Below are 13,495 nucleotides of genomic sequence, written 5' to 3' on the forward strand. Positions count from 1 at the left end.
CAAAGTTTGGTGTCATCGGCTAACTTGGCCAGTCCACTCCTAACTCCAATGTCCACATCGTTAATGATGTGGCTTGATCTATTGTTGGGGAGACCCACACAACCCAAAGTTTCATGCAGCACTTAAATAAAGGTATTTATTGGACCAAGGCCAACCAGCCAGAGTTTCTCTGCCCTCCTCCAGAGGTTAAGCAGTTCTTCTGTCCCCAGTCCAGTCTGCACAGGTCAGACCACCCCCAAAGATAGCTGTTCCCTTTCCAGTCTCTCCAGAGCATCAAAGTTTGTTTCTCTCTTCCTCCAAATTCCCCTTGCAAGGTCTGACAAGCTCTTGTTCATACTCTGTCTTCATCTCTACTTGTCCCATTCAGCATTTTTTCCAGTCTCCCAGAAGTGGGTCATCTCACTTTTGTTGAGGTGTCAACAAAGAAAGCTATTCCAGTCTCTGTGGATGCTAGGGGTCCATCTCATCTCGTCCCACATGCCATCTAGTCTCCTGCTTCACTGTCTCTAATCAATTATTTCCCCTCTGCAGAAGTTAGCCAGGAAGGAACCAACATTATTGCAGCATAAACACAGTGTCCACAGAAATATCAATATAAAACCCATAGTCCATCACAGGGATACAGTTTAATTTCTGTTTCACTCTCATCTTGCTGAGGCCTGTCCTGAAGTACTTTCATAGCCCTTTTTGATGGGCTGGGTGTTTGTAAATGTTCCAATCTTCTTTCTCACTGGTATTCCCTGGCTTGTTCAGATGTATGCTGGGGCTTAAGATACTGCAGTCCTGAGCCTTAAACTTTTAGCTGCCTAAAAGTACACAGATCTGCACTAGATGCCTGCACTCCCATTTTCCGTGCAGTCAGGCACTTAAGAATTTGTTCCACAACAGACAATATGGTGGCCTCAGAAGGGGCTACCTTCTCTGCAAGTTTCATCCAAATCAGGCAATAAATGACAAAGTTTTCGGCAGTTTTGTGCTTCCCCATTATAGCCTATGGGTGAAATGTTGAACTAGCTAAACAGTTTTGACAAAACAATATGGAACAGTGCTTTCAAAATGAAACAAAACTCAAAATGGAACACTGTCTTGTTGAAATGGCATAACAGAAGTCAAAACAAAACAGTGCTGTTTTGCACAGCCCTAATGTCTTGCACAGCCCTAATGTCCATAATAGAAGCAATGATATCTAAGAAGACTTTTCTGGAGATGTAGCACTTCTTTTTGTTTTGTTTTGTTTTTGTCTTGAGCATCTTGCTGCTCCTTTTGGCTAACTATCTATATGTAAGCAACCTTATAGAGCTTACTGTATGTTTATTTAGAATTGTTATTATTTTTACACATTTCGCTATGACAGAGAACGATGCACAATGTGTGTCTGCATATGTGTGGTTATGAGGAGAGGATGAAGAGATGGTTGAGTGGTTGCCTTAATGATAAAATGTTGAAGTTTTTAAAATGACAAGGCAAGCTTTTGCCTTGTTTTAATAATAGTTTTAATAATTAATAAACAACCCCCATAGAAATGCCACATCCTTTAAAAAAACCTTATTACAGATCCAAAAGGCACTTACATGATTTCAAAACACATTTTTGTATCTCTCTTAATTAGACCTGCAAAAAGCCCTTCTAAAACATAACTAATCAACTGGGGAACTGTTTCATATGGAGCTGGCTGATCTGATGTCATATGAAAGCAGTCAGCTAAATTTGGTGTAAGCCATGGGAATCACCCTGGCAGGAGCTCTGAGAAAGATGGCTCTCTTAGTGTATTTTATTTGCATTTCCTTCAACTGGGGTGAAGACTAGGTGATGGGATAATATTTTACTTTATATTTGGTGAAAAAATGGAAAATTTTTTTTGGCCTGTTTAGCTGAGATAGCATTTAGATTCCAGTCAATACTCTCTCCATTTTGATGTGGAACCTGGCAAAAGCAGTAATTATCACAATCTTTAAGCCAATGGTGTGTTCAGAATGTAGCATTTCAACCGACACTACCCCTTCATTCCCAGGTGAATATATTCTGTGGAACTATAGCATAGAAGTTATCAAACTTGAGATCTATGGCATTTCAAACATGCCCTTAATTCACTAAGCCTTATCAAAGAAAGAAATTAAGTTAGAAGGCATGATTTGTTTGCAACTAGTACATGTTGCTGACTGTTTATCACCTTGCTTTCCTCTAGGCACTTACAAATAGACTGCTTTAATAAATGTTCTAACAATTTACTAGCTATTGAAGTTATACTTGCTGTTCTGTAATTCATAGATTGATTCTTCTGCTAGTTTTGTGGAGGCTATCCAATATTTTAGAGGACACATTTTTTTCCAGAAAAAACAACATAGTAACCACTGAATGAAAACACCTTACAACCTCTTTTAACCATAGTCACTCTTGGAAACAGCTAAAAAGTGAAATACTCTTATGAATCTGTTATTATCATACTTGTGTGAACATCTTCTACAATTCTTGGTCCAGTTACTTTGGCTTAAACTCAGGCTAATTTAATTGAATTAATTAAATCACTCTGTATCTACATGTGGTAAGTAAGAACAAACAAAACTCATCTCAAGAAATTTTAGAAGCCAGAATTCACATTTTACCTCCTAATTGAATAGAAGTGTGAAAAATTCTGATTTCGGAAGACATCTGTACCTCTTTCTAATGTGCTGTTGGCTCTATTTGCCCCTATACTATGGAGAATGGTAGAGTAAATTGAGTCCCCATATGAAGGGCTGGTGGTAGGGATGGGAGTTTTTCATTTCTTTATTGCTCCAGAATCAACCTAGAGGAAAAAAGCATCATGGCTTAAGGAAATAAAGCTTAATTTATCATTTCCCACTTCTCCTTTTTCACTAACTGTAGAACAGAGTGGACTCAAGTTCTGAGAAACTATGAAGGCCATAAGAAAAGGAAGAAGTTTTTAACCTCTTTATGCTCCAGGGTAATCAAATAGTCCAAATTTAAAACTTAGCACTTTTAGGCCCCTGACAGACATTACACTTAAAACATGATTAACTGGCTAATCACATAGGCTGCTCGAAGAGATTAAAAAACAAAACAAAACACACTTTACTGGAAGAAGCAGTGCATTACTTTGACTTGGCTCTGCGGCATCTGTATAGATTGGGTGATTCAGCAAGGCTTTGTGGTGCTTTTAGATAAAGCTAATTCAACCAGCCATTAAATAAAAGTGCCAAAAAGCCCCACTAACGTTCCCAATCTCTACAGATGTCAGGTGAGTCAGGTCCAACTAACATGCTGACTCTTCTGGGCTTGTGTTGGGCTTGGCACAAGAACATGCCAAGTTTAAAGTAAAGCACCTTGTTTTTTGGTTTTAACATCTGCAAGCAGTCCTGTTAACTAGTAACTTGGCCACACATTAATGAATGGCTCATAAAACAAGGGATAAGCCACAGCCTCCCAAGGCCAGGAATCCCAATCAGCTAATACCTGGGCATGTGTGAAGTTTAAGGTGTGTGGTAACCAGGAATCCTGGTTTTCTCTGATAAAAAAAAAAAAAATCACTTTTTTTAATTAAAGTAACCCTAAATCCACATTCTTCTCTGATTAAAATGGAAAACCATTATATGTATTAGTGGTGTTTCATTTTAATCACAGAAAAATGTGGATTTGGGGTTACTTTTTTAATTAAAAAATTGGGGATTTTTTTTTTTATCAGAGAAAACCAAGATCCCTAGTTATCACACACCTTAAATTGCACACGTGCCCAGGCATCAGCTGATTGGGATTACCAACCTCTGGAGGTTGGAAGCACCAACGATCTAACAAGAGGTTAAAAAGCCCTTGCCTCCAATGTGCTCTTGAGGCTAGGAGCCCAATCAGCTGACTGTCACTACTGTCTCTGGGGACACATCAGAATTGAGAGCTCTGATGTGTCCCCAAAGCTGGGAGCTGTGTTTCAGCTGTTGCTTCCAGCCACAGAAGTGCAGGACAGCCCTTGACTCCAATATGCCCCCATGGCTGGGAGTTGCAGCTTATTGGAATTCCCAGCCTCTGGGGTATAGTGGAGTTAGGGGCTCCACAGGACCCCAGGGGCTGTGAGCCCCAATCAGCTTATCTGTGCTCTCAGCTTTGGTGGCACAGGTAAAGTTAAGGGCTCCACTGTGCCCTGAAGGCTGGGATCTCCAGCCCATGGATCTTTCCTCCCAGCATCTGGGGTGAAGCTGGAGACAAGGGATCAGCTTTGCCCCAGGGGTTGGGAGTGCAGATCAGGTTATCTGTGCTCTTAGCCTCTGGGGCACAATCAAGCCTTTGAGTCCACTATGCCCTGGAGGCTGGGAACACAAATCATGTGATCGGGGTCTGCAGCACCCAAGAGTCTGGAAGCAGAATCTGATTAAGGCTCCTTGCCTTGGAAGTTCATCAGAGTCAAGGGCTCAGGTGTGCCCTTGAGGCTTAGAGTGGCAGTCAGCTGATCTGGTACATAGACTCTGGAGTCTGGGAGTAGAGGATCATCTGACTGGTTGCCTACTTGCCATAATCCTGGCCTCCTCCTGTACTGGCAGTGTGGCACAGTACAGACCTGATCCCCAGTCCCACAGTACCACTTCCTGCCATGCATATGTACCATGGCAAGAAGCACAATTGTTGGGATCATGCATCAGATCCCATACCATCCTTAGCTAAAAGTCTGACAGAGACCTTAGGACAGAAGAGTCTGTATGTATCTATCAACATTTTGTTTCTGTTTGACATCATGCTGTTCTTTTTCCTCCTGTTTCCCAAATATTAAATCTATTCAATATTATAGTCACTATTACATCCAACTGGAGCCCTCCTTTGTTTTTTAGCCTGCTACAGAGGTCTTTTGGCTTTTATGTTAGGATGCCTATTGTTATGCCAGGTCATAGGCAGCCAGGTCTGGGCGTTACCCCAAGGTCAGAAGAAGCAGCCAAGGGAAGTGTGCTGGATGGAAGCCAGAAGCTAGAAAATCCATCTATGGAACTGAGTCAGAGATCCACAAGGTCAGGCAGAGTATGAGGTCAAGAGATGAGTCAGGCCATTCAAACCAGAATTGGGTCAGGCCAAACTTAGGGCTTGGGAACAAACCAGGTCAGATATCTAAAAGGCCTGTCAGGTAGCAACTAACCGAAAGGTGCAGAAGCCTAGGTACAGAGATGAACTTTCTGGGTCATATTGGAAGAGATGAGAGGTCAGCTGACCTTGGCTGGCCACTCTGGTGGCAGGGAGTGGGCATGTGGCTAGGTCCAGTTGGAAGAATTCTCTGCTGAGAGGAGGTAACAGACTAGGGTGAGTATCTATGCCAGATAGGCTAAGGACCACAACCTGGTGCTTTCTTTTAGAGCATTTAACTTTCTTTGTAAGGTCACCAGGCAAAATGCTCATTAAGAACATGTAGAAGAAGCTTCTGGGGATACAAGGAAGCAATAACTAAATAAAGACGTACAACATTAGAGAATGGGAATTAACTTCATAATAAAACACCTGTTCTCATTTTATTATTAATATATTTAATGCCTAAGAAATTAAAAATGCAAAATTAGAACCTTACAAAAATGAACAGAGAACAGTGGATTATTTTTCTCCTGTATGATGATCTATGTTACCCATTGATTTTTCTGTAAATCTTTCCTTTTCCATATTATTTTGTAAAAATGCATAAAAGCTCTTACATATATACATGAATATTAATAGAAATTAGAGCTCTATTCAAACCACACGATACAGGTTTTGCTAGGGCATGTAAACTCCAGAGGGTTGCATGTCTCAGCTGATTGCCAAGATAACCAATCCGGTAGCTCCTTCCACCTTCTACTTAAATGAAAACATGTTTTGTACATATGGGAATTGAAGAGCTGTGCAAACAGTGGACTTATGCATGACTTGCTGTTTTGTATTAAAGTTTACTATAATTTGTTGAAAATATTTCTCTGTAACTAGAGTAGGCACCTCGTCTCTATTTAGCTAGGAGCTTGTAGTCTCAATAGGTTTCAGGTGTGAAGCATATTTAAATTTATTTTCTAGCTAGAACATTGGAGGAGGGTACTGAATGGAAAAGAAGAATGCACAGTGGTTTCCTAGCTATCACTGCACAACTCTGCTTCAAGGGAAATGGAGTTCTTAGATATTCACAAAGAGTGCTATATGGTTGCTTTGGAGGAGTCAGAATCTGATGAAGTGAACTTGAGTTCACAAAAGCTTGTGCTCTCTCTATATATCTTATTTAGTTAGTCTATGAAGGTGTGTATGTATCTTGCCTTCTGACTGACTTCAGACTAATGCTGCTAATTACCTCTTCTGCTTCAGAGGAGGAATCACACCTTTAAATATAGGGCATCCCCTATACTGAAGATATACCATATGCATATACCATATTTACTTACATACCACATGTACTTTTCCTTCCAAAATCACCCTTCCAAAATTGGGATGTGTATCTTAGGAGGGGCAGCTTAAATAGAAGCAGGGAGACATAGAAGCAAGCCAGCAGATGACTGCCACTTCTACTTGGGACTGCAAAGAACAGGGGCAGTGTTAATCCTCTTCTAGTCTAAGCTCTTTGAGCTGGCTCAGAATAAGTGAGCTGCTGCATTCAGTGTATAGTATCTTGATGAGGGTTTTGATTTGGAAACAACACTTCATTATATATAAAGTATAATTTACACTAAATAAGTAACAGTCTTGATACTGCTCTTACAGAGGTCTGGGGTGTAGCCTTTTTGCTGCTGTGTCACACAAAGCAGTCCTTGTTGCTTCACCAAGACTGTCTCCTGGGATGCCACCTTCTTGGACACTATGGCTGCTTGCAGACATTAAAAAAACAAAACAAAGTGGCACTTTAAACTCTCTGCACTCTTGTGCCAAGTCCAGCACAAGCCAAGAAGAGGCATCATGTTAGTTGGACCCAGCTTGCCCAACATCTGTATAGATCAAGTGCTTTAATGGGGCTTTATTGGCACTTTTATCTAATAGTGGATTGGTTGAGCTTTAGGTAAAAGCACCAAAAAGCCCTGCTGAAATGCCCAATATGTACAGATGGTGTGGAGCTGGGTCAAAGTAACTCATTGCTTCTTTTGGTAAAGCACAATTTGGTGGGGGGGGGTGGGGGGCGGGGGGTTGTTAACATCTACAAGCAGCATATGTTTCCAGGAAGACTTACTCTGGGAAAATCTGTTTTTCTGCTCTGCTGTCCAAAAACAAGGTCTCTGTCTTATTTAGGGGTGTGTGATATGCACACTATATATGAATCCACACTATTAAAATTGCTGAGTTATATCATAGAATCAGAGAAAAGTAAAGCTGGAAATAACAGCAGAAAGTCAGCTAGTTTAACTGCCTGCTCCAGGTTGGATCATCCCCATCTGCACTATCCTAGCAAAGTGTTTATCTAACCTATTCTTAAAATGTTGTGAACAACCCTCTTGTAGAACTACCAGGAACAATGGTAGAAACATTAAAAATACTATAAATTTGCCACAGATAAGCATGGAGACGAGGGTATTGTCAATGTCCTGCCAGTGCAAGGATAGAAGGAAGTAGTTAACATTTGACCATAGCTCTCACTACAGAGGAAGAAAATCCCCTCAAAGTCCATGCAGATCTGGCTGTTGGGGTCACGTTCCTTCCTATGTGGGAATTTATATGACCTTGAGTGGAAGAGCAAGACCCTCTAGCAAGGAGCCTTTGGGTTTTTTCAGTCCTAGCATAAGCATCAGTACAGTCCAATGAAACTCCTCAGCCTTGGTTGCAGCCCACACCCAGTGCCCCTGTGGAAGGTTAAAATAACCCTGTAGCAACAGGAAGGGAAAAAATCCTTCTTATTCCCATGTGATTATTTGCTAAGACCAAAAGCATGGAAAATACCCACTCTAGAAAACACACTGGGGACCAAGTCCATGCATCTAACATTCTGACCACAATTAACTTTTGCATCATCCTGTCCCCTCCATAATCTTATTCCAAAACCTCTAATCTTTTTCATAACCAATCCAGTTGGTTCATTTTCCTGCTGCTGAACATGGTCCTCTCCAATTTCCATTTGCTCTCGACTACAGGGCTCTTCTCGTGATCTCCAAGTGATGCATGTGTGGGTGTCTTCTGGCTTCCAGTTTTTGCTTTTCACAGCACACTCCGGGCATCACATTTCCTAAACCACACTTATAAATCTTCTTCTTAAAACCTCCAATGAAAGAGAATCCACAATTCCCTATGCAGTTACCCACTGTCTTTTCCACTGTCTTACCATTCTGACATTGAAGACGTTTTCCTGATACTTATTCTAAACCTACTTTGCGACAATTTCAAGTTACTAGCTATTGCAATTTATATGTAGGCTTGATTTTTTATGTGGTTAGGCATACAGTTACCTCAATGCAATGCATAAATCTTTATTTTTATGCACTAACATCCTGTTTGTAGAAGCCAACACTGCAATTCTATTTCTGCCCAAAGAATCTCATTTTTCTCTTTTTTTAAAGAAAAGACTTTTTATATTTTAGTCTGTTTAATTGTAGACGGGAGAAGGGAGCAGGCTGGGAAGGGGTAGGTGGCATAATTATTTATTTTAATATGATTTAAAGAAAGCTCTTCCAAAATAACATAAAGGATAATCTAAGGTGTGACTATACAAGGGCACAAATAGTGTCCCCTAAGCAAGTTAACTCATTTATCCAAAGAGCTCAGGCTGAAGGCATGGGTTTCTGAAAGCAATGAGGGGAGCAAACTGAACTGGCACTATTCCTCTGAAGCTTCAGTGCCTGTATTGCCATTATTGAAGTGTTTATGGTGGCCCTGCCTAGGGCCACAACAAGCTTAGGCACACAATCCACTTGAGTGGGGCAAGGGACAAATTTAGATTGGGACCATGGGTCCAAACCTTCTTTATTTGTAGTAGTGGTAATAACAGTTAAAAAAGCAGAGGAGCATGATGGGATAGTAAATCTAAACTATGTGCCACTGCCAAAAGATGCAGCAGCATCTTTTTCAACTGCTATTTTTGTTACATTTGCCAAATTCAGTTGGGTAGTGTCCATTAAAACAACATCATCTGAAGAACAGCAGCACAGGGTCATTGCTGGCTGCCAAAAGCACAGAGTCAGACAGCATAGTAGCGTCGAGAGACAGCAGCAACCTCAACCAAGTGGCAGCCCACTTCCAGGTGAAGCATAGAATCACAGAAAATTAGGGCTGGAAGGGGCATGAGGAGGTCATCTTGTCTAACTGCCTTCTCAAAGAAGGGCAAAGCATCTTGCCATTGAAGCAGAGAAGAGAGATCAGAGGAAGGAAAAGGAGAAAATCCCAGCCTATGGCTTTCTCCCTCTTGCAGCTTCTGTGGACAGATGTGTGGCTCAAGGACTGGACTCTTAAGTCACCTCAAGAACCACCAATGAGCCATGGTAGAAATCATCCATGAATTGAGGGATTGCCAGCCATGATATGTTATATTATGTTATATATATATATTCCCTTACAATATGTGGAGACAGAAGGCTGCCAAACAGTGTACCTAAGAAGTACAAAAACTATCTTTTTCTTTTTCTAATTCTTCTTGTTATTGTTGAGGATTCAGGGAATTTATATTGCTGGGATTTGGTTTTTAGTTTTTTTGGTTTTTTGGTTCTGTAAGCAGGTAACCACAGTTTGGAGCCCTTTCCTTTAGAAGAAGCAAATAATGATGGAGTTGGGTATTATTCATGTAATTCACAGAATCATAGAAAATTATAATTGGAAGGGACCTTAGGAGATCATCTAGTCCAACCCCCTGCTCAAAGCAGGACCATCTCCAACTAGATCATCCCAGGCAGGGCTTTGTTGAACCAGGTCTTAAAAACCTCCAGGGATGGAGGTTCCACCACATCTCTAGGTAACCTGTTCCAGTGCTTCACCACCCCCCTAGTGAGAAAGTTTTTCCTAATATCCAACCTAAACTTCCCTTGCTGCAGCTTAGCTCTTTGCTCCTTGTTCTGGCATCTGCGACCGAGAACAGCCTAGCTGCATCCCCTTTATAACCATCTTTCAGATAGTTAAAGGCTATTATCAAATCAATTCTGTTTATTCAAGATGAACTCCTGTTTCCTTACTATGGTATAAAGTGATAGGAGATAGTTTATTTTTTTCACAGCTCCAACCAACCCTCTATCCCTCCTCCCCCACAGCAGTAGGCTAAAAGTGCTCTCTGTCTTAGGTTTTTCTCAGGGTCATGCTACCAATGCTTCTGTGGTTTTGTCTCATCCTTCCTTGCTGTCTTCTTTTTAATCTTTTCTGGCCATTCTCATATTTATATCCAGGTACCAACATAAGTACAGATCCATTTTGATCCAATCCATGTTGCAGTGCCCACTTTCCCTCCATATTTGTCCCCATGAATACCCCTGGTTCCGCAGTAGTCATCTTCTGAAGTCATATCTGTGTTTTGGATGATACTGTTAAAATTCAAGTACTCGGTCACATAAATCTGTTTAACAATTCTTTTACAGTTACTCAGAAAAAAAAAGCAGCTATTTCATTCACAAACAGCAAGTAATCTGTGCAAAGTTATTCTTTGTTTCTAATTGTCATCACAGAGCCTTATTGAATGGGACATGTAGCACACACTTTATTTGCTATCATAGTAAGCATTATTGCGCTATATTGAAAGTTAGAATGTGTCCTGAGCAGTCACATGGCAATGCTTACTATGACCTCACCCACTCTGAACAGGGCTGGAGCTTGCTGTGTCTTGTGTCCCCTCCCTACCCCTCTCAACAATGACTCTAGCACCAGGCACCACAGCTCGTACATCTATCTGTAAGGATATGCATCATGAAGCCCTTGTGTCTGGCACCCAAGCCCTCCCTGCTGTGTGTCCAGCACTATCCAGCCTGGTATTGTCTGGCATACTAGGAAGAAATGGGTTTCTCTTATTGCCAGTGGGCACAGGGAGGAATGGGGAGCCAAGCCTGGGAGAAGATCACCCTCCTGCTAGATCCAAACCTGCTACTGTATCTCTGGGGCAAGCCAGGTCTTTGTTACTGGCAGACTTAAACTAGCTCTGGTGCACTGCTGATACCAGGATTCATTTCAGCTGATTAACAGCTCTATGAGTACAAGGAAGCCTAGGGCCTCCAATGGCGCACACATGTTATTGCCCTGTGGGGTCAGGCCAGCTCTCAGGATCTCAGTATTGCTCTGTTAGACAGCAGAGTGTGATACAATTGCAGATATACAAACACACAAATCAATTAGGTGCGTACACACACACACTACCAGCTCAGGCACATAAACATACAAACCAGCCTAGGCACATGCATACCTATCACCAATTCAAGCACATACACTATACACCCCAGAAGTTAGACACAGACCACTAATTCATATAGCATGCACACAATGACCTATATATATACACACACACACACACACACACACACAACCCACCTACACATACACACAGGTAAGTTTCTAACTTGGATGGTACAGTGTGTATGTATGTGCTTGGGTACCTGGGATACAGTGTGTATGTATGTGCTTGGGTACCTGGGATACTTGGGGGAAAGTTCAGGTGATAGACAGTTAAAGTGTAGGCAGTGAAAGTGCCAGAACCAGGATTAGAACTGGTAGACTACAGAGAAGCTGGCTGAAGAACTGAGGCTTGGGTTTACTTAAGGCTGGAAACTGAGAAAAAACAGCTGAGATATTGGGGGCAGGGGCAGATAAGTGGTGGCAAGAAGGAGACAGCCAGGAAAGAAACTGAGGCAGAAACCTGGTTGCTCAGAGAAAAAGGAAAAGGCAGTGGGGATAAGACAGTGGCAAAGAAACAGGGGGGTAGGAGGCAGAGAGGAACTCAGGACAGGTGTTGGTGGTGGCAGTGAGCCAGAAGCAGGAGAGGGAGAAATGGGACAGAAGTTAGAGGAGCAGAGATTGGAGCAGGACCAAACCATAGTAAAGCAAAACCCAACTTAGGGGTCCACCATAGTAAAGCAAAACCCAACTTAGGGGTCCAAATAACAGTTTTATTACACAGACAACACAAACAGACAACCCCATGAAGTTATTGGTTCACACACACACACAAACACTCACAATGGCAGCAGGAGAAAGAGACTCAGTGGAAGGGCTGGAGTCCAGGTAGGGAACAGAAGCAGAGTCCAAGTCCTTGGTTGCAGAGGGGGTGGGAGGTGATAGCTACCTAGCTACCTATCCAGGCTGGAAAGGTAGCTTGTCCAGTACATGTTGTCCAGAAGCGGGGGTCATCAGCAGGCCCTCTGGATGGATAGGTGGTGTGGCATGGTGCTGGTCCAGATGGAGAGGACACCCCACTGAGTCTGTCTTCACTGCCCCTTTTTATAGGGGCAGACCTTGTGTGACCCTAGTGATAGGAGGCATGTCCAGGCAGGGTCAGCCCCTGGCATACTGACCATGTGTGCTTCATGCAGGGATGTGAAGTTTTGGGTGTCTGTAATGGTGGGATACAATGGTAGAGTTGCTGGTTCTGCAGGGTCTTTTGTCTTTCAAATGCTTGGTTCTTGTCTCTTGTTCCTGGGTGATGTCCATGGTTCCTAGATGAATCAATGCAAGGTGGTGGCCCAGTCATTACAGGCCATTCAGTAGAGGTCTGCTACCATTGTATTTCAATCATTCCTAGTCACTCTCATTCATCTGGGAACCAATTTACATGGGAAGGGTATGTGATCATACAGTTGCAACGCAGGGGATGCCCGGGCAGAGGACACAAGATGAAGATTTGACATACAAAATGGAAACTTGTCATTACTTTGGTTTACTTACAAAGGTACTTAAGGGAGCCCACCCCTGCCCCAGCCCTGATACAATCTGTGGGCAAGGCAAGAGCCCCCAAGGGGACACTTGCCTGCCTGTACACAAAAGCCAGAAGCTTGGGGAATAAGCAGGAGGAGCTCGTCCTTCTGCTCAATGCAAATACTTATGATGTCATAGGGATAATGGAGACCTGGTGGGACTCCACCCATGACTGGACCATGGGTATTGATGGCTATACCCTTTACAGGAGGGATCGTGTAGATAAAAGGGGCAGGGGTGTAGCTCTCTATGTTAAGGAAAGATACACATCCCTGCAAGCGGATCTTGGCAACCAGGGTGGATGACTGGAGACCCTCTGGGTTAAAATCCTAGGGGAACATGGCACAGGGGACACAACGGTGGGAGTCTACTACAGACTTCCCACCCAAAGTCAAGAGCTTGACCAGGAGTTCACCCGGTAACTGGCTGAGGCTGTATGCTCCAGGACCATGGTTGTCGTGGGTGACTTCAATTACCTGGCCATATCGTGGGAGGATCACTCAGCAAAATCTGAGTGGCTGCAAACCTTCCCCTTGTGTGTCGATGACCTCTACCTAACTCAAGAAGTCTGTGGGCCAATAAGAGGCAAAGCGCTGCTCGACCTGGTACTGGCTACAGGGGATGACCTAATCGGTGACCTAGTGATCGATGGGAAGCTGGGTGACAGCGACCACGAGCTGATCACCTTCACCATCTGCTGTAAAGCTGGCAAGTC

General features: G+C 42.8%; 1 long non-coding RNA gene across 1 annotated transcript in view; it reads left to right on the forward strand.

Moving 5' to 3' along the window:
• LOC109306140 overlaps positions 1–9,222 on the forward strand; it is a 12,686-nt gene extending 3,464 nt beyond the window's left edge. The window contains exons 2-3 of the long non-coding RNA XR_002099868.1: positions 3,309–3,314; positions 9,154–9,222. This is a non-coding gene — a long non-coding RNA (uncharacterized LOC109306140). The remainder of the gene's footprint in view (positions 1–3,308; positions 3,315–9,153) is intronic.
• Positions 9,223–13,495: the final 4,273 nt, after the last annotated feature.

This window comes from Crocodylus porosus, unplaced genomic scaffold (genome assembly GCF_001723895.1).
Source record: "Crocodylus porosus isolate Cpor-Errol unplaced genomic scaffold, CroPor_comp1, whole genome shotgun sequence".
NCBI lineage: Eukaryota > Metazoa > Chordata > Crocodylia > Crocodylidae > Crocodylus > Crocodylus porosus.